Raw genomic sequence first — 22450 nt, forward strand, 5'->3', positions numbered from 1 at the left:
ATTGAACACCTGTTGAACATATTTGGTTATTGTGAAAAGCACCTGTAAAAAAGTCAGTACATTGTGGAAGTAAGTGTTCAGTGCTTTAATCTCCAGTATAGAAACCGCTGCTAGCGCCTTACATATTCCAGGAATCTTCCACTCATCAGTGATCAGTGCTTTCACACTTTAGTGGTTATGATTAATACTTGCTGTATGCTTTGAAATTTGAAGACTAATTTTGTCACCACATAATTGATAGCTTATGTGTATCATGTGAAATAATTAAGGACATGAAAGTCAGCTAAGTTTTATATTTTTGAGGTATTATGAACCACTTAAATTTTTTTGGAACAGTTGAAGATCATATGTGTGCCTTACACAAACAGCATCATCCCTATCAAATAATCAGAGATTGCAATAAGATCAGTTTGTGAGTTGGCTCTCACCTCCGCCAACTCAAATATTTGAGAAAGATTGTAACCCCAGACAGGTGTTGGGATTAGCACAACAAAAGGATGTGGACAGATTGAATTTTTGTAAAAAATGTACTCTGTTTATTGTGATTTGGTTACAGCTGTATGCTGTGTGATTGATTTGAAAGAGACTCACTTATTCTCTGAATGACTGCAGGTTCCATGCACACAGTATGTAAAAATGAACATTGCAAATTAGTAATGAAATTACATCAAAGGTGGATCAACACCACATCAAAATGTTGCACCTTTTCTGCTAGAATTGCAGAAAAATAGAATTTTTAATACAATAAATGTTTATGTAGACATGTGTTATGATTGATTCATAAGAAAGAAACACACAAATAACTCATAAGCTTGTATATTATGAGGTTACCTACAGCTACAGATCTTGATGCACATTGTGATAGCTGAAAGCCAACAGTGAGGTGTGAATGGCCAGCCTTCTCCTAGCTGTCCTCTAAAATATTTGAAGGCTGTGCCTTTTATTAGCAAAGCACAATTGTGGGCATTTGTATTGATGCAAATGTTGATACACACATTTGGAAAATGAATTTTTTTAGAAAGGGCTTTTACAAGTTGGTAGAGGCAAGATAAAGATGACAAAAAGCTTTCTTGCTTGCACCCCCCTAGCCACTGCCCCCTCCCTCCTCCCCCCTTGATCTTTCTTTTCATAGGTGTCTGAAAATCTTCAGTTCTTATCCAGGAATTGCTATGCTAAGAGAGTTGTCAACATAATTTTTTATTGAGGAGTGAAATACTTCTGGAATCATCATGGAGTGAAAACGAAAACATCCATAATCGGGGCATTTACTAGTGGCTGACAGCATGATGCATAGAAAGTGTTTCCTCTAACATGATGTTGTAAGTTGTGCCCACACAGCACGCTGATGTTGATGTTGGTTACAGATTTAAAAATAATAGTGGTCAGTCCATGCAAGTTAAGTTCACTGGAATTTATTTTTTGGTTTGATATTCTTATTTTACAGCAGTAAAAACAAAAATGTGTTTGGAATGAAATTTTTCATCACTTACGTGCGCCATGCCTTTTTTAATCTCACAGTTTTATGAGAAGTGGGTAAGGGATCACATTGCTTGCCCCCAGAGTATTTGAAATTTCAGATTACATACTGATGTATCAGTATTGTGATACAACATGAAGTCGGCTTCCAGCGATGGTTTCTCTTCTTTCAGCACACATACTACAAAAATGCCAACAAAGCTTCTGTGAACCATTCTCGTGAAACCTAAGGAACACCACTGTATATTGTGTTTAGGACTTATGATCAACTGTTGTATGAATTTGCATTTGAGATGGTGGTGTGGTCATGTTTGATAGAAGCAGCAAAATGTGTGCGCCCAAAAATATCATGTATACTCACAAAGTTCGTCAGTTTGGAGTATGGTGCATGCTACATTAGGTGGGCAAGTCTATCACAGAGTGCCAGACATGTCAGATGTTCATGACTTTTACTCACTTTACATTGTTTTGATGAAAATAAGCTACTTTTCTCTTAGTCTGTTACAGTATCAAAGACTTTGTTCAAATGCATTGTGACATTAAAAACTGCCGCGTTAGTTTATTATGATTTCAGATTGCTGCCATAGTACAATTATTGGAGCCATACCTGTGAGACTGAGAAAGGTCGGTAATATATGTGTCTATTAATATATTACATACATCTGCCAAGAATTCCATCCAATAATTGCATGCTTTGCTTGTCAACCAGCTTATGAAGGAGTGCTAAAGATCAGTATACATAGCAGTAGACTTACTTTATATTCATAACGAGGAATTTGTGTAGGTAATACCAGTTTTTGCATTGTCTGAATGATTCTCAAATGTGTGATTATGATTATTGGTTATTCTTTCAGGTTTGTGAGAATTGTACAATTAGTATTTTTATTTTCTTTATTGGGATTGATAAATAAGTTTAGATCTTAAATAAATTGCACACCACTGCATTCTAAAGCAAATCGTAGGGATTGGTATCCTGTTTTATAATGAGCATCATAAGTTTCGCATCATCTTTTGGATAGTATGATACTAGGCTACAAAAATAAAATAAAGAAATAAATAAATATCTGTTAAAGTTTCTTAATACTCTCTCCATTGGTGAAGACTTTACTATTGTTAGAGCTGTGCTACATGAATGAGATGGGTCTCCAATAAAACATTAGGAGGAGATAAGATAAAATTCCAGTCTTCCTATCCTGCTTTCAAATCCTAAGGGATTTTGATGAATGCTGAAGGCTAATGCCATGATGGCTCTTTCGTAATGAGGCCTCACTACCTTCTTCATATACAATACTGGTGTTTAATTGATATGTGGAATGGCTGGCAGGCAAAGCCACGGGACAATGTCTTTCCCCCAAGTTAAGAAACAAATATATATATACAGTTGTCTGAAAGCTTTAGTGACAGTTTCGCTCATGTTTAATTGAATATCGACCATTCAGTATGTTGACTAAGTGCTGAGTGATTACCTTTACTTCTTCCACTGCATGCTGTACCTTCGTGATTTAATCTAAATACACAGGACATGTACAGCTGATAATGTGGTACCGAGTGAACTACACAGATAAGCAAACCTAACAAACATACTTTACTAACATGTTTCATTAGTGAATACAAGGACTGTCCAGAAATAAATTTCCAAGGGGCATTAATTAAAATACCAATAGAGGTGAAAAAAATTATTTGAAAATCTCAAATCTACACTTTTGCCCTCAGGGGGCTCACATCTTTAAAGCAAGTACATAGCCACCAGCCCATGCAGCACTACTTCCCTTTCCATGCTGCAGGTCCATCTTTCTACTATTTGTTTTCCCTCTCTGCCTTTCTACTGAATGATCTTTTTGCTGCCGATTGTGCTTGGATGTTGTTTGTGTTTTGTGCACTCGTTTCCTTACCTTCCAGGCTTCTACACCTTTTCATTATTAATTTTATGGTCCCCTCCTTGGGTTTGACTTGAGACTCTTTTTTTCTAAATTTTACAGAAGTCTGGATCATGCAGGGAAGGTTGCCCAATGCGGCGTATATTCCATTTCCAAAACTGAGCATTGTAGCCGTTCCATTGTGGGGAGTGGTCTCAACAAGTACCTGCACAGTGGTAGCCCCCTTGACCACACTGTTTGCCTCCCATCCCCCTATAGGAGTGCCCACTACCTGTCCACAGGGAATGTCAGTCCCCAACCCCCAGCCAGAGAAGCAACTCCGTCATCTGGCACTCGTGATGAGAAAGGGATCCCTCAGGATGCTCCCTTCCCAGAACACTGCTGACCTGCAACCGGATACTAGCTGGTGGCTGAAGGAACGGCAGGGTGCAGGTCATAGGACTTCACATTCCTCCTCTGTCCCAGAATCCGAGGCAGACAAGCCCTCGCAGAAGGCTAAATCATCTGAGGACAGGTAGTAGTCCTCGAAAAAGGGGGAGATTCTGATGGCCTCTGTATCACCAGATCCTGCATGTTCTGCCTCTGAATCAGAGGCAGCGTTCTTGGTGGCTCCTATGTCCCAGATCCCCAATGCACCTGTATTCAGAACAAGTATGTATTGGCAGTGTATCTTCACAACCAGTGGCAGCAGCCGACACTGAGGCATCAACTGTCTCCTTGGTCCCTTCACATCCCCACAAGATAGTGACAGTGTGGAACTGTAGTGGTTTTTTCCACCACTTGGCTGAGCTGCAGCATCTTTTGTGTGCTTCCCCAGTTTTTTGTATCGCCCTCCTGGAAACTTGCTTACCCTCCACAGCTATCGGGGCTCTCTTAAGAACTACACTGACAATGAAAGAGCATCAGGTGGTTTGCACGTACATTCTGGACTCTATCTACTGCAAATACATGGCACTCAATGTGACATTGTAGGTTGCAGCTGTCCATGTGAAGAATATCTGGAATTTATCCCTGCCAGGGGTCCAGGGCCAGACCACATGCACAGCCAAATACTCAAACACTCATCAGTGGATTGCCAATGTCACTTGTCATTTTTGATCGTATAGGGAGCAAGGGGCGAGAAAGTGTGATCGTCCCAGTACTGAAACAGGGTAAACACCTCCTTGAGAATCACAGGTATTGCCCAATTAGTGTCACTAATGTTCTGTGCAAGTTGCTCGAATGTTTGGTGAGCCAACGGGTGTGTTGGTACCTTGAGTCTCAGTATCGTTTATGTGGGGTCCTGCCCACTTGTCGCGTATAGGGTGCCTAAGGGATGCTGTGTTCTCGAAATGCTATACAATAATTCAAGCAAATAACATTAGTAGTTTTATTTCAGTTAAGCAGATTGACAATACTTAACTTGTATTTACAACAAGTGTCGCAATCGATGGGCAAAATGCAAACAGTAAAGTTCTTTGCTATAGACAGTGTCCAGACAAGCAAAGGATATTGATCACTAATAACTTTTCTGCGAGTGCCGGTCTACAACTGTGCTAATACTGTCCCAATACTCCGAATACTGAGCAGCCGAGGCTGGCAGGAGCGGCCCTTATATTCTTCTCTTGTAGAGGCCGTTCCTGTCGTGGTGTGGTCCTAATCAGCACACCATTGGCCAACATCATGTCACTGCCTTCTCTTCTCTTGCATTCATCATCTTCGTTCCGTCGCTTGTGGTTATGCCAGAACAGTTTGGCTTTGTCCTGTGATCATTCTACTGCTGACAATTTGGTCTGCTGGAGTCCATTATTCAGTCAGCTTTTGCCAGAGGTCAGCATCTTATAGCTGTCTCCTTATACTTGCGTAGGGTTTAAGACACCACACAGTGTCACCACATCGGTGCTACCCTCCATGAGTGGGGTCTCTGTGACCAGCTTCTGATTTTTATCTGGAACTTCTTGTCTCACTATTCTTTCCATGCTCAAATTGGTGCTTCTTACAGGACTCCCCATATACGAGAGAACATGGTCCTACAGGGCTCAGTATTGTGTTTCTTTTTCTACTGGCTAACAATGGTCTAACTGCAGCTGTTAGATCTACAGTGCCACCCTCCTTGTATGCTGACAACTTTTGCATCTACTATAGCTCCTGAACTGTGGGTGTTGCTCAACACTTACTGCAGGGTGCTATATGAAAGATGCAATCCTGGGCTCTCACTCATGACTTCGTTTCCCACTGCCAAGAAATGGGTCATGCATTTCTGTCACTGTCATACTGTCCATCCCCAACCAGAACTCTATCTCGAGGACCAAGTGGTAGTGTAGTGGAGTCGTAACGACTTCTGGGATTGGTCTTCAATGCCCAGTTGACATAGCGTTCCCCGTCTTCACCAACTTAAGCAAACATGCTGGTCACAATTCAATACTCTTCACTGTCTGGTAATGCTAGCTGGTGTGCAGACCGCTCTACACTTTCGCGGCTCTACAGAGCTCTGATCTTGTCATGTCTTGATTATGGGGTGTGGCATATGGCTCGGCATCGCTTTCAGCATTGCGGATGCTGGACCAAATACACCATTGTGAGGTTCGACTTGTGTGAGGTACCTTTTGGACCAGTCTTGTGAGCAGTGTTTTCGTGGAGGCTGGCATACCTACCCTTCAGATCAGGCGTCAGCAACTACTGCTTACACCCCTGCAGGTTCGGGGGTAAGAATAGGCCCGCAGTATTCCTGCCTGTCGTAAGAGGCGACTACAAGGAGTCTCAAACTTTTCGGCCGTATGTGATGGTCCCCTGTTGGGTTTGACCTCCATCTCTCAAAATTTTTCCGAAGAGCGAGCCGATTGGGGAAGGGCGCCTTACTTGGTGCATTGTGTCCATCTAGCGATTAGACCTTTCGCCAGCTTCTTTGTCGTTGCATTGCAGTCCTGCCCGCTCTACATCTCTTGGGCATGGATACGTTCCTGCGTGCACTTTCCACCTTGCGCTTGCAGTGCCACTTCCTGCACTGACGGCGACCATGGACCACATGTCACCTAACATCCAGCATGGTAGCCAGTCCGTTGTGGTGGGGCCGCCATGTACCCTGTTGGTTGTAGCCCCCTGACAACACAGGGATCGCTCTACTGATGCCTGCGCCGTTAACTCCCCACGTATGCCAAGGAGTAGATGCCCATCTCCCTGGGGCATCAGGACTCCCGGCAATGGCCATCCTGCCAGGTGGTTATTGCTGCGGCTGGGTGGCACCCATGGGGAGGGCCCTTGGTCGGAGTAGGTGGCATCAGGACGGATAACCCGCAATGAAGCGTGGTACATCATCTCTCGCTGGCGGCCAGCCGCCAGCAGTCTCTAAGCGTTCTCGGGCTCAATTTAATGCTCAGAAGTACGATCCGAAAACGTTCCCCTCTCTGGCCACGCCGTGGGAGGAGCGTAAGTCTCAGGATGGAGGTAACAGTTATTCGCCCCGATTCTTAGTTTGCACGAGAGCTGATGGGGAGTCTTTTCTATCCACAAAGCCTCAGTTCTTCATCGAGCATTTAGAGGACAAGTTTGGGGAGGTGGAGGGCTTGTCCAAAATGCGCTCTGGGTTAGTACTGATATAAACGGCATCTTCCGCCCAGTCACGCAGGTTACTTGCTTGTGACAAGTTGGGGGATGTTAACGTTACCATTACACCACATAAGAGTTTAAATATGGTCCAGGGTGTTATTTTCCATAGGGACCTCCTTTTGCAGTCTGATGACGAGCTGCGCACCAACTTAGAGCGTAGAGGTGTTCATTTCGTCCGGCGCGTTCATCGGGGTCCGAGGGACAATCAGGTTGCTACCGGCGCCTTCATCTTGGCCTTCGAGGGTGATACATTACTTGAGAAGGTCAAGGTGATGGTGTACCGTTGTGACGTCAAGCCCTATATCCCTCCCCCGATGCGGTGCTTTAAGTGCTGGAAGTTCGGCCATATGTCTTCCCGCTGCATTTCCAGCCTCACATGTCGAGATTGCGGACGCCCGTCACATCCCAATACTCCATGTGCCCCGCCTCCCATCTGTGTCAACTGCAGAGAGCATCATTCACCTTGCTCGCCAGACTGCAAAGTCTTCCAGAAAGAGTGCAAAATCATGGAATATAAGACCCTGGACCGGCTGACATACTGAGGCCAAAAGGAAATATGACAGACTACATCCTGTGTGAATGACATATTCAACGCAGCTGCTACAACTACTGTGCTAGCCCCATCAGTTTCGAGAGTTCCAGCCAGATTGATGAGCAGTACAACTACTCCTGCCCCCTTGCCCGTGGGGGGGCTCTACCCAACCGGTTGCTCCTGCACCACCTACCTCAGGAGCAACATCCTCCCACCCATCGGGGACATCTGTCCCCGCTTCTAAGCCGGAGAAGTGTTCAACTTCTTCGGCTTCTCACGCTCGCAAGGGGTCCCTTGGGTCCCTCCCTTCCCAGGTTTCCACCAGCGGGAAGGGTGACGACCGACAGTTGCGTATGTGCCCACAAGCCGCTGGTCGTAGGGCTTCACGATCCTCCTCAGTCCCGGAGACTGAATCGGTGAAGCCCTCCCAGCCAGTTAAACCCAAGGAGCAGCGTGAGAAATCCAAGAAGAAGAGCTCTAAGTCCAAGGAACTCGCGGTGGCAGCCACCCCACAGCAACCTTCCAGCTCTGCGTCTGAGGATGAGGTGGAGATTCTGGCGTCCGCTGAGGACCTCGATCTCGCCGGTCGCTCAGACGCCGTGGATAGTGCTAACACTGGTGCTCAATTGGAGGCAGCAGGTGACCCAGTGGCGTAATCTGCCTTCCAAGTCCCGTCACGCCTCTCTGACATGGACAATACCCTCCTCCAGTGGAACTGCAGCGGTTTCTTCCATCATCTAGCTGAGCTCCGACAACTTATCAGCCTTCACCCTTTCTCCTGCATTGCTATTCAGGAAACTTGGTTTCCAGCAATGCGAACCCCCGCCCTCCGTGGCTATCGGGGTTATTATAAGAACCGGGTAGCTTATGAAAGGGTGTCTGGTGGCGTCTGCATATATGTCCTTAACTCTCTTCACAGCGAGTCTGTACCTCTACAAACAGCTTTAGAGGCTGTCGCTGTTCGGGTGTGGACACCACAGGCTGTTACCGTCTGCAGTCTTTACCTTCCACCGGATGGTGCTGTTGCACAGCATGTCCTGGCTGCTCTGATAGCCCAATTGCTGCCACCTTTCTTGTTATTGGGCGACTTCAACGCCCATAACCCTCTGTGGGGTGGGTCAGTGGCGACAGGTCGAGGCGCAACCATTGAGCATTTATTAGCACAGCTTGATCTTTCGCTTTTAAATGATGGTTCCTCCACACACTTTAGCGTGGCGCATGGCACGTACTCCGCCATCGACCTTTCGATCTGCAGCCCTAGCCTCTTACCGTCTGTCCAATGGAGAGTGCATGACGACCTGTGTGGTAGTGACCGCTTTCCGATCTTTCTGTCCCTTCCACAGCGTCAGTCTTCTCTGCGCCCTTGCAGGTGGGCTATGAATAAGGCTGACTGGGACTTGTTTTCCTCCACTGCCGCTATTGAGCCTCTCTCTAGTGATGACATTGATGCGGTGGTTCAATCGGTCACCACCGGCATCGTTACTGCCGCCGAATCTGCCATTCCCCATTCTTCTGGATCCCCTCGGCGGCGTACTGTGCCTTGGTGGTCATCTGAGATCGCTGCAGCGATTAAAGATCGCTGGTGGGCGCTACAGCGTCACAAGCGACATCCCTGCATTGAACACCTCATCACCTTCAAACAGCTGCTTGCGCGGGCCCGCCGCCTCATCCGCCAAAGCAAGCAGGAGTGCTGGGAGCGGTATGTGTCCACCATTGGCCTCCATGTCTCTCCATCGCAGGTCTGGGCCAAGATCAGATGCCTCTACGGCTATCGGACCCCTGTCACCGTCCCTGCGCTCTCACTAAATGGAGCAGTTTGTACAGACTCCGACGAAATTGCCAACAGCTTGGCAGAGCATTTTGCTCTTAGTTCTGCTTCTTCCAATTACCCACTGGCCTTCCGCTCCGTTAAAGAGCGGATGGAACGTCGGAGCCTTTCTTTTCGCACCCACCATTCTGAATCCTACAATGCTCCATTCAGTGAGTGGGAATTTCACAGTGCCTTTGCTGCTTGCCCTGATACCGCTCCTGGGCCAGATCGCACCCACTGTCAGATGCTGAAACACCTTTCAGTGGACTGCAAGCGACGCCTCCTTGACCTTTACAACCGTCTCTGGGTCAAGGGTGAGTTTCCATCGCAATGGCGGGAAAGCATTGTCATCCCCGTTTTGAAACCAGGCAAGAGCCCTTTGGAGGTGGACAGCTACCGCTCCATTAGCCTCATCAACGTTCTTTGCAAGCTTCTCGAACGGATGGTGAACCGGTGCTTTAATTGGGTACTGGAGTCTCGGGGCCTTCTGGCTCTGTCTCAGGGTGGGTTCCGTAAAGGCCACTCCGCCACCGACAATCTGGTGAGCCTGGAGTCGGCCATCCGTACTGCCTTTGCCCGCCGTCAGCACCTGGTCTCTGTCTTTTTCGACATGCGGAAGGCGTATGATACGACATGGCGTCATCACATCCTTTCTACGCTTCATGGATGGGGTCTTCGTGGTCCTCTGCCGATTTTTATCCGCAATTTTCTGTCGTGTCGTACCTTCCGCGTGCAAGTCGCGGCCTCGTATAGTTCCTCCCGAGTCCAGGAGAACGGGGTGTCACAGGGATCTGTCCTCAGTGTCTGCCTGTTTTTAATTGCCATAAACGAACTCGCTGCAGGGGTGGGAAATTCTGTCTCCGCTTCCCTGTATGCTGACTACTTCTGCCTTTACTACAGCTCTACTGGCATTGCAGCTGTTGAACGTCAGCTACAGGGCGCTATCCGCAAGGCGGAGTCTTGGGCTGTAGCGCATGGTTTTCAGTTTTCGGCTGCCAAGACCCGCGTTATGCATTTCTGCCGGTGCTGAACAGTCCATCCAGAGCCGCGGCTTTATCTTGCCGACGACCTCCTTGCTGTGGTGGAGACCCACAGGTTTTTGGGTGTAGTTTTTGATGCCCGGCTGAGTTGGCTGCCTCATATTCGGCAGCTTAAACAGGCGTGTTGGCGGCATCTAAATGCTCTGAGATGCTTGAGCCACACCAGCTGGGGCGCCGACCGATCTACCCCGTTACGGCTCTACCAGGCGTTAATCCAGTCCCGTCCGGATTACGGGAGCCTGGCTTATGGCTCAGCATCCCCATCTACGTTGCGGGTGCTGGACCCAATCCTACACAGCGGGATACGACTGGCCACTGGTGCCTTCCGCACCAGCCCTGTGGACAACGTACTTGTGGAGGCTGGTGTCCCTCCACTGCGATTGAGGCGCCAACATTTACTGGCCGCTTATGCTGCCCATGTTTTTAGCTTGCCCGGGCATCCAAACTATTGTCTCCTGTTCCCGCAATCGGTCGTCCATCTGCCAGAACGCCGGCCATGGTCAGGTTCTACGATTGCGGTCCGCGTCAAAGAACTTCTCTCCGGGCTTCGGGTTTTCACTGTTCCACCTCCTTTCCGGGCCACTTTGCGTACACCCCCATGGTGTGTTCCTCGTCCTTGCCTTCGGCTCGACTTGGCACAGGGCCCGAAGGACTCAGTCCCTCCAGAGGCCTTCCACCACCGCTTTTATTCCATCCTGGCCACGTATCAGGGCTCTGACGTTGTTTACACTGACGGTTCAATCGTTGCTGGTCGTGTCGGTTATGCGCTTACTCTAGGGGACCATTCCGAACAACGTTCCTTGCCGGATGGCTGCAGTGTTTACACTGCTGAGCTGGTTGCCATCTTTCGTGCCCTAGAGTATATCCGCTCCTGCTCAGGTGAGTCCTTCGTTATCTGTAGCGATTCCCTGAGCGGTTTATGAGCTCTCGACCAGTGCTTCCCTCGTTCTCGTCTGGTGATGGCTATCCATGAGTCCCTGCATACTCTTGCCCGTTGCGGCCGCTCTGTGGTCTTTGTGTGGCCCCCGGTCATGTCGGTATCCCGGGCAATGAACGTGTTGACCGCCTGGCCAAACAGTCCACCAGTGAACACACTCTAGACATTGGCCTTCCGGAGACTGATTTGAGGGCAGTCTTACGCTGCAAAGTTATCTCGCTTTGGGACGCTGAATGGCGCGGTCTGGCCACCCCTAACAAACTCCGTGCCATCAAGGAGACGACGACTGTGTGGCGCTCCTCCTTGCGAGTCTCTCGCAAGGAGTCTGTCGTCCTCTGCCGACTGCATATTGGGCACACACGGATGACCCACGGCCACTTATTGCTCCGTGAGGACCCCCCTCTCTGTCGCTGCGGCTCGGCATTCACAGTGGTCCACATTTTGTTGGACTGTCCACTTTTATCTGTGCTCATGCAGACGTTTGCGCTGCCTGACACGCTCTCTGCCCTTTTAATAGATGACTCTGCCATGGTGGCCTTAGTTTTGCATTTTATTCGGGCAGGGGGTTTTTATCGTTTAATCTGAGTGTTCAAGATTTTTAGTGTTGATTCTGGCTTTTAGCCTCTGATTTTAAACTGAGTTTTTAATGTGTTCTTGGTGGTTGGCTTTTCCTCTTTTTTTTTTTTTTTCTCTATGGTTGGCCAACCACTGTCACACACTGCGTGATTTTAATTTGTTTTGTCTGATCTTTGTCGGATTATTTCTTGTCCTGTGTCGTCTGACGTCTTTCCTGCTGTTCGTTTTTATTCTCATTGGGTGGTTTTAATTTTTTGGAAAAAGGGACCGATGACCGTCGCAGTCTAGTCCCTTTAATCCCACAAACCAACCAACCAACCAACTACTGCTTAGCTATGCAATACAATTTTGTTATTCCCCTGTCCTTTTTCCTGGTATGGAGATCTACCTCTGACAATAGAGGCCAAGGTCTGGAGTCACGATCATTGTTCACAAGCATTCTCTGCTCTGAACTCACTCTTTCCCCACTGTGGCTTCTAGTCAGGGAAGATATTGACCCTGTTCTCAAATCTGCCTTGACCTCTCCTTTGAACTGAAAGACTCGGTAGACCATATTATTTTTCGTCGCCTGTTCCAGGACATCCTTACACAATTCCGTGCTCACATGTGGTTATACACTGATGACTCTAAACTCAACAGGTGAATTGGTTTTGCCTAAACACATGCAAGATACAGTGAACTATGATCCCTGCCAAATGGATGCAGTTAATTCACTGCGGAATTGGTGGCCATTGCTCCAGCCCTCAGCCATCTTCATTCTTGCACTGGCACATTTTTCTTAATCAACAGTGAATCCTTGAGTAGTTCTCAGGCTGTCGACAAGTGCTACCCTTGACACCCATTGGTTGTGACTATCCAGGCTCTCTCCACATGATCTCCACCATGCAGCACAGTCAGTCACCTTTGTGTGAACCCCTTGTCTTACTGGGATCCCAAGAAATGAACATGCTGACTAGCCAAGTTGGCTACCATGATGTCGACTTTGGAATTGGAGGTATGGGAACTGGGTCTTTGGTCAAATCTACAGAGACAGTTGTCGGAGGCTTGGAATGTGAATTATTGTGCCTTGGTTTCTCCAGATAAACTGTTAAGCATAAATTCACCACACTGTCATTTTTCCCTTTTTGCTCCACTTTTGCATTTGCATTGGCCACACTTGGGTGGCCCACACTTACTGGACTGCCCTAATTTGGCCGACTGCCCTAATTTGGCCACTTTACTGTGAAACCTTAAACTTGCTGACACACTACCTCTGGTGCTAGCGGACGATGCCAAAGCAGCCAATTTGGTTTTATGTTTAACCACAAAAGTGGTTTTTACTACTGTCTGTGACATATGGCACATTAACCTTGTCGGCTGATGGAGGAATCTGAGGTGCCCTGTCACCTGCTCTGACCCAAGGGGCCCTATGGCTGCTCTTGCTCAGTAGTCCAGCCTGACTCTTGCCCTTCACAACTTCTTAAGTTTTCTTATTCTTTTATATCTATTGTTGGTCGACAGACTCATTGTCATTGGTCTCTCTCCTGATATTTTATCTTGTCCGTGTAGCTAGTTTTCTTGTTGTAATGGAGGGTGTGGAAGCACTGGTTGAATGCAGAGGATGTCCTCCAGCCACATAACATGTCCTGGGGGCCTCCAGCTGCTTTCTGGGCAGGGAAACTTCCCACTTAACCCTATTAGCCTTTTACCGCTCTTTCCCTTCTACTTGCTTGTATACATGGCTTTCTGATTCTCTGATACAGTGGAGTCCATTGGGAATTTGTCTTTTATGTACTTCCTCACTGGGGATTCCTGGCTTTACACACGGAGGATTAAGGCACCAATGATAATGCAGTTTGGTCCCTTCAAGTCCCATCAATCCATCCATCTACACTTTTGCATTACTTTCTCACATGATCTCCATCCAGCTTTAACCGTTTATCTCTGTTTGTTGATTGGTTCTCTGTGCCTGAAATTCCACCACCTTACAGTGCAGCCAGACCATGATAGCGTCTAGAAGTTCATTAATGAAATCAAAAGTACTGTGGTCTAGTACAGTTTTTTATGTGTAGAAAGTAGCAGAAAGTACTTGGAGTAATGTCTAGGCAGTAGAACGAATGTGACACTCAGTACGTGGACTTTTTTGAAGAAAATTATGATGCTGTTGTGGCTGGGCTCTAAAGGCAGCAGTATTTTATGTGGAGGTCATTTATCAACCACTTAAAAGGTGTGCTAAATCCATAAATCTGGAAGTTAATTGTGAAGAAAAGTAATACTGAGGTGTAGATTTAAGATTTTTTGAAATTAATTACATGTAACTAATCGTTTCTGCATAGCCCGCTAAAGATTAACAAATTTCTCTCATAATATTTATACATAAAAAATATAAGCTGAACAAGGCAAATGCTGTTTTAGGTTAGCTTGTTATTTTTTGACATTGTGGAGGTGGTTTTGCCATGTTGTTTACCTCAGCTCTAGAAGTGACCAGAGAGGTTCTGGGATGGTATTAGTTAGTGATCTCAAAATGTCAAACATTCATCTGAAAATCTTATTTATAGAGGAAAAATTTTGGCTTTTGTACCTACCTGCACTGTCTTAACTACTTGGAAGTATGTGATCAGTATTATTGAGGACAAAATTCTGTCTTATAGGTGAATCAGCATGAAAGACATTGTCCATGTTAAAATTCATTGTAGCAAATAGATGTACATACTGAATATATGTTGTTCCTGTGAAAGTCGTTGCAGACAATATTTAACATTTTGTGTGACAACACAGTGATATTATATAAGTACTTAACAGTGATTATATAAACGTGCACATGAGGTATTGAAAAGTAAACAGTAGTTGTTGCCCCTTCCCTTCCCGACCCCACCTTTTTTAATCTTGAGTGAGTTGCAAGCATCCTAAATTTCGTTAATCACCATTAGTTACAAAATTTATTTTCTGCTTAAGTGCACATTATAATACAACTGTGTATTTTGGATCTGTCAGGTCTTGTAGGAGTAGGCAACTTGCACCACCTGAAGAACCCAACTGGGTCATTCTTCAAAATATTGTGCAGAAAAATTAAATTAATAACTTAGTTGACAACGCAAAGGTACACAATCTATCACAACTACAAGAAAACTAGAAAAGTTAAACAGCAGGGGCAGTCAGGACATTGAGCATGGAATGCTCAAATGAGTGTAAGTTAAGTCTAATGTAGTTGCTGCGTACGTGCAAAGTGTCCACATTGATATCTGTGGGACTTTCACACAACAGCATGCACTGTACAATTCAAGTGGGCGTAAAAGCCAGATGGAGACCTCTGACGGGTACGCGTAACAATATAGCACACATCACCTGGAAAACACAACTGGGTTGGTCATCAAAATATTGTGCAGATAAATGAAATCAGAAACTTGGCTGAACACCTGAAAGCACACCATTAACTGTTCTCTACTGTGTTGTTGCACAAAGAAAACCGAAATCACCCGTGAGAACAAGGAATTCGAAGTATACTAAGTTTCATAGGTTGAAGTGAGCCAAGCCTAGATCCGTCATAAGCATTCTTTAGATTTTGGGAATGTGCTATGACAATACATATTATGTATGTGGACGATATGAGGATATTTGTAAGTGCTGTGTGGAAGTGGTAAAGGATAGTCCTGTCCATTATTAGGCACAATACTAGCCAAGGTTACACAGTGGTTTTGGAGAAACATGCAGTTCTGTTATGTTTCTCAAGTAATATAGAGACTAAAAGTTTATCACTTGACTAGCTTCTGCGGAAGGCAAGTTTCACAACAGACCGATGAAGTCACCACATTCATAAACTAACTTTTAATGAATGTAAAGACCTAGGATGAAAAACAGCTCTGGTGAATTAATAGTGATCATTTGTATTGAGCCAAATAGTAAATGTAAGAGCATGGAATGTGAACAGATCAGCTTCCTGTAGTAATTTTAGGGCTCCTATGAATTGTCCCAGAGGATGCATTGGTGCGTGGTGGTGGTGGTGGTGGTCAGCCGAAAGACGCTTCCTGTGGGTCTCCACACTTCTCTCTATTCTGTGCAAGTCTCCTTGTATCTGAATAATTACTGGAACCAACATCCATTTCAATATGTTTAACGTGTTCATTCATTGGTCTCTCTTTACCATTTTTACCCCTCCCTCATCCTACATTTCCTTCCATTATCCAACCAAAGATTCTTCATGTCTCAGGAGGTGTCCTATCAGCCGATCCCTTCTTTTAGTCAAGTTATGCCATAAATTTATCCCCTCCCCCCCCCCCATTTTGATTCAGTACCACCTCATTAGTTATTCGATAAGATTGTATAACATTCAAAAACCTCCTAACACTTAAATTGTAATAGATGTCAATGAATTCCTTTTTTCCTTAAATGTTTTTGTTACTATAGCCAGCCTCTATTTTATAACCTCCCTGCTTTGGCATCGTTAGTTATTTTCCTGAACGAACAGCAAAACTCATAAACTACTTTCAGTGTCATTTCCTAATCTAATTTGTACAGTATCACCTGATTTAATTCAGCTACATTCATTTACCTTGCTTCACTTTTGTTAACATTCATGTAACAACCTCTTTCCAAGACACAGTATTCATCACTGCATGTGTTCCTGTTTCTATGCATTTGGGCGCCGATGACCCTGCTGTTTAGTGCCCGAAAACCTCAAACCACACACACACACACACACACACACACACACACACACACACACACACACAGTATTCATTAATGTGAGTTGCTCTTGCAAGTCTTTTGCTGTCCCTGTCATCAGCAAACCTCAAAATTTGATTCCTTCTCACCGACATTGAATTTCCGTTGCAAATTTCTGTTTGATTTCTTTGCTCAGCGTACAGGTTGAATAACATCGAGGAGAGGCTTCACTCCTGTGACGCTCCTTTCTGAACTAGTGTTTCTCTTTCATGGCCTCAGTCTTATAACTTGAGTCTGTTTGTGGTATAAATTGTGGATAACATTTTACCCGTACTATCTTTAGAATTTCATATGCTGCATCATAATTAACTTCGTCAGAAGCTCCCCCTTGTGGGTCTGGGGGTTAGAAAAACCCCGAGGTATTCCTGCCTGTTGTAAGAGGTGACTAAAAGGGGTCTCACACCTTTCAATCTTTGTTATGGTCCCCTGAAGGGTTTGACCTCCATTTTTCAAAATTTTCTCAAAGAGCGAGCCAACTGGGGAAGGGCGCCTTACATGGTGCATCGTGTCCATCGTGCATTGAGATCTTCAGCCCACTTTCTCGTCGTCGCATTGCAGTCCCGCCCATTCTACATCTCTTGGGCAAGGACATCTTCCTGGGTGCATTTTCCACCATGCACTATGCAGTGTCACTTTCTGTGCCAACAACCATGGACTTCTTTGCATCTTATATCCAGTACGGTAGCCAATCCATTGTGGTGGGGCCTGCTATGTATCCCGTTGGTTGTAGCCCCCTGACAACACAGGGATCGCTCTGCTGATGCCCGCGCCGTTAACTGCCCACGTATGCCAAGGAGTAGATGCCCATCACCCTGGGGCATTGGGATTCCCAGCAATGGCCATCCTGCCATGTAGTCTTTGCTGCAGCAGGGTGGTGTCCGTGTGGAGGTCCCCTGGTTGGAGTGGGTAGCATCAGGGCGGATGACACGCCATGAAGTGTAATACATCATATCTTGCTGGTGGCCCGCCGCTAACAGTCTCTAAGTTGGCAGTCTTATTTCAATGGGAAGAAATATGACTCCCAAGTCGTTACCCTCCCTGGTCACACCATGGGAGGGCCACTAGGCTAAGGCTGACAGTGTAGCTTATTCGCCCTGGTACATCATATGTACATGAGTTGATGGGGAATCTTTCATGCCTCAGTTTTTTGTGGAGCATTTGAAGGAAAGGTTGGGGAGGTGGAGGGCTTGTCCAAAATGAGTTATGGGTCAGTTTTGATGAAAACAGCATCCTCTGCCCAGCCACAGGCATTACGCGCTTGAAGCAAGTCTGGGGGGGATGTTTCTGTTACCGTCATGCCTCATAAGTGCTTAAATATGGTCCAGGGTATTATATTCCAAAGGGCCCTTCTTTTGCACTCTGACGACGAGCTGCGCGCCATTTTAGGGCGGTGAGGTGTTAATTTTGGCCGGCGCGTCCATCGGGGTCCAAGGGGTAACAAGGTTGCCACCGGTGCCTTCATCTGGGCCTTCGAGGGTGGCACCTCCCATCTGTGTCAACTGCAGAGAGCATCATTCACCTTGCTCACCAGACTGCAGGATTTTACAGAAAGAGGGGAAAATCGTGGAATATAAGACCCTGGACTAACTGACCTACACTGAGGCTAAGAGGAAATTTGAGCGCTTACATCCTGTGGCAATGACCTCCTCATATGCTGCCACTACGAGAACAGTTGTCGCCCCATCAGTTTCTCGAATTCATGTCGCCTCTCAGATCCGGGAGACTACACCTGCCCTCTTGATGGTGGGGGCACTTCTCTCCCTGTTGCTCCCACACCATCTACTTCAGGAGCAACACCTCCCCCCCCCCCCCCCGCCCCCAACCATTGGGGATTTCAGTCCCCATTTCTGAGCCAGAGAAGTGTAAGGCTTCTTCGGGTCGTCTCGCTAGGAAGGGGTCCCTTGGGTCACTCCCTTCCCAGGTTTCTGCCAGTGGGAAAAATGACACCCGACAGTGGCTGAAGAGCCCAAAAGCAGCTGGTTGTAGGTTTCCATGCTCATCCTCAGTCCTGGGGACTGATTCAGTGAAGTCCTCCCAGCCAGGGAAACCCAAGGAACAGTGCGAGAAATCGAAAAAGAAGACCCCAAGAACAAGGAACTTGCGGTGGCAGCCACAACGCTGCTACCACCAAGCTCTGCGTCTGAGGATGGGGTGGAGATTCTGGCATCCACTGAGGACCTAGCAGGTGACCCTGATGCGTACACTGCCTCATTGAATGTTCCCTGTCTCATGATGATGTCATCCCCCAGTGGAATTCTGGCGGATTTTTCCACCGCCTGGCTGAGCTACAGCAACTGTTAAGCTTTACACCTGCTCTCTGCATTGCCCTCCAGGAAACCTGGTTCCCGGCAATGCAGACACCAGCCCTCTGTGGCTATAAGGGATATTACAGGAACTGTAGCGACTATAATAGTATGTCAGGTGGACTTTGTGTTTATGTCCTAGACTCATTCTGTAGTGAAACTGTGCTCCTTCAAACCCCTCTTGAAGCTGTGGCTGTCAGAATACAGACTACACAGTAAATAACTGTCTACAATGTATATTATCCTCCAGATGGTGCATTACTGTTGAATGTATTAGCTGCACCTATTGATAAACTCCCTGAACCTTCCCTACTTTTGGGAGATTTAAATGCCGATAACCCCTGGGGTGGCACTGTGCTTACTGGTCGAGATGTTGAAACTTTATAGTCTCAGTTCGACCTCTGCCTCTTAAATACTGGGGCCGCCACACATTTCAGTGTGACTCGAGGTAGTTACTCGGCCATTGATTTATCAATTTGCAGCCCAGGACTTCTTCCATCCATGCACTGGAGAGCACATGATGACCTTTGTGGTAGTGACCACTTCCCCATCTTTCTGTCACTGCCCCGGTCTCAAGCCCACGGACGCCTTCCCAGATGGGCTTCAAACAAGACAGACTGGGAAACTTTGATCTCTGCTGTCACCACTGAATCTCACTCGCGCGGTAACATCGATTTGATGGTTGAGCAGGTGACTACAACAGTAGTTTCTGTGGCAAAAAACACAATCCCTTGCTCTTTAGGGTGCCCCCGGTGAACGACAGTCCCTTGGTGGTTGCTGGACGTCGCAGAAGCAATTAAGGAGCATCGGTGAGCTCTACAGCGGCATAAGTGGTACCCTTTCCTGGAGCACCTCATAGCCTTTAAACAGCTCCATGCTCGCGTTTGCCAACTTATCAAATGACAGAAGCAGGAGTGTTGGGAGAGATATGTCTCGACCATTGGGTGCAATGCGTTACCTTCCCAAGTCTGGCCAAAGATCAAACATGTTTTCGGGTACGAGACTCCAACAGGTGTTCCCGGTGTTACCACAAATGGCGTGTTATCTACCGACACAAACGCGATTGCTGAGCACTTTGCTGGAGCCTCAGTGTCGGCGAATTACCCCCAACCTTTCGCACTCTCAAATGGCAGTTGGAAGGGAAAGTCCTCTCATTCACTACACGCCACAGTGAGTCCTATAATGCCCCACTTATGAACTGGGAGCTCCTCAGTGCCCTTGCACATTGCCTCGTCACAGCTCCTGGACCAGATTGGATCCACAGTCTGATGATTAAACATCTCTCTTCAGACTACAAGCGACATCTCCTCATCATCTTCAACCGGATCTGGTTCAATGGCATTTTTCCATCTCAATGGCGGGAGAGCACCACCATTCTGGTGCTCAAACCCGGTAAAAAACCACTTTTTGTGGATAGCTATCAGTCCATCAGCCTCACTAACGTTGTTTGTAAGCTGCTGGAACGTATGGTGTGTTGGCGGTTGGGTTGGGTTGGGTCAGGTCCTAGTCACGTGGCCTACTTGGCTCCATGTCAGGGTGACTTCCGCCAGGGCCGCGCAACCACTGATAATCATGTGTCCCTAGTCTGCCATCCGAACAGCCTTTTCCAGATGCCAACACTTGATTGCTGTCTTTTTTTATTTACGAAAAGCATATGACACGACCTGGTGACATCATTTCCTTGCCATATTATATGTGTGGGGCCTCCGAGGCTCACTCCCAATTTTTATCCAGAATTTCCTGTCACTTTGTACTTTCCGTGTCCAAGTTGATGCCTCCCACAGTTCCCCCCATATCCAGGAGAGTGGAGTCGCCCAGGCCTATGTATTGAGTGTGTGTCTATTTTTAGTGGCTATTAATGGTCTATTAGCAGCTGTAAGGCTGTCCTCCTCATCTTCTCTGTATGGAGACGACTTTTGCATTTTGTACTGCTCCACCAGTACTGTTGTTGCTGAGCGGTGCATGTAGGTAGCCATCCACAAGGTGCAGTCATCCAGTTGTCAGCCGCAAAGTCGTGTGTCATGCACTTCTGTTGGCGTCGTACCGTTCATTCAGAACCAGAACTTTACCTTAATGACAATCCACTAACTGTAGTGGAGACAGACCGATTCTTAAGACTGGTTGATGATGCCTGATTGACTTGGCTTCCTCACCTTTGTCAGCTTAAGCGGAAGTGCTGGCAGCAATTAAATACCCTGTGCTGCCTGCTCAACACCAACTAGGGTGCAGATGGCTCTACTCTGCTGCAGCTCTACAGAGCCCTTGTTCAATCCCACCTTGACTATGGGAGTGTTGTTTATGGTTTGGCGGCACCCTCAGCGTTGCATTTACTCGACCCAGTGCACCACTGTGGCATTCGCCTAGGGACGGGAGCTTTTAGAATGAGTCCGGCAACCAGTGACCTAGTGGAGCCCTAAGTCCCTCCATTGCAGATCTGACATGCACAACTTCTGGCCTGTTACATTGCACATATTCGTAGTTCTCCTAGAGCATCTGAATTACTGTCTCGTATTTCCACCCGCAGCATTTCATCTCCTGCATCCGCGGCCCAGGTCAGGGCTAACGGCTGCGGTTCGCGTGTGATCCCTTCTGTCTGCCTCCCATCCAGATCTGTCCGCATACCCCTCCATGGTGTACACCTAGGCCGCAGATTCGTCTGGATCTTTCGCATGACCCTAAGGACTCAGTTACTCCTGCCGCTCTCGGCTGTCACTTCCTCTCTCTTCTTGACGTGTTCCAGGGCTTTGAAGTGGTTTATACCGACGGCTTAATGGCTGATGGTCACATTTTCATTGCCTACGTCCACAGAAGCCATTTTGAACAGCATTCCTTGCCCAATGGCTGCAGTGTATTCAATGCAGAGCTGGTAGCCATTTCTGGTGCACTTCAATTTATCCGTTCATGCCCTGGGGAATCGTCTGTGTTACTGACTCACTGAGCAGCCTACAAGCTATCAACCAGTGCTACCCTCGCCATCCTTTGGTAGCGTCCATCCAGGAGCCCATCTATTCCCTGTTCTGGTCCCGTCATTCAGTGGTGTTCTTGTGGACCCCAGGACATGTTGGCATCCCAGGCAACAAACTTGCTGACAGGCTGGCGAAACGGGCTACGCGGAAACCACTTCTGGAGATGGGCATCTCTGAACCTGACCTGTGTTTTGACTTAGCTGTAGGGTTTTTTGGCTTTGGGAGATGGAATGGCATAACAGTACACACAACAAACTGCATGTCATTAAGGAGACTACAAATGTGTGGAAGACTTCCATGCGGGCTTCTCGCAGGGAATCAGTTGTCCTCTGCCGGCTCCGCATTGACCATGCTTGGGGTATCCAAGGGTTACCTCCTGCGCCGTGAAGACCTGCGTGAGTGTCGGTGCGGCGCCTGGTTGACATGGCCCATATTCTGGTGCACTGTCCCACTTTGACTGCTCAGTGACGAAATCTTACATTACTGGACTTGTTGCTGCTAATTTTATCCAATAACATCTCATGTGCTAATCTAGTTTCACATTTTATTTGTGAGGGTGGGTTTTATCATTTGATCTCAGTTTTAGTGCATGTCCTTTGTCCCTCTGTGTCCTCCAACCTAGTGCTTCTATGGTGGAGGTTTTAATG

The 22450-nt window shown here is 47.0% G+C and overlaps 1 protein-coding gene across 1 annotated transcript in view; it reads left to right on the plus strand.

The window, feature by feature from the left end:
* LOC126253643 (uncharacterized) overlaps positions 1-22450 on the plus strand; it is an 83399-nt gene that overhangs the window by 45220 nt on the left and 15729 nt on the right. Inside the window, exon 6 of the mRNA XM_049955146.1 lies at positions 2035-2100. The gene's annotated coding sequence lies outside the window, so the exon portion shown is untranslated. The remainder of the gene's footprint in view (positions 1-2034; positions 2101-22450) is intronic.

Source organism: Schistocerca nitens, chromosome 4 (genome assembly GCF_023898315.1).
Source record: "Schistocerca nitens isolate TAMUIC-IGC-003100 chromosome 4, iqSchNite1.1, whole genome shotgun sequence".
Lineage (NCBI taxonomy): Eukaryota > Metazoa > Arthropoda > Insecta > Orthoptera > Acrididae > Schistocerca > Schistocerca nitens.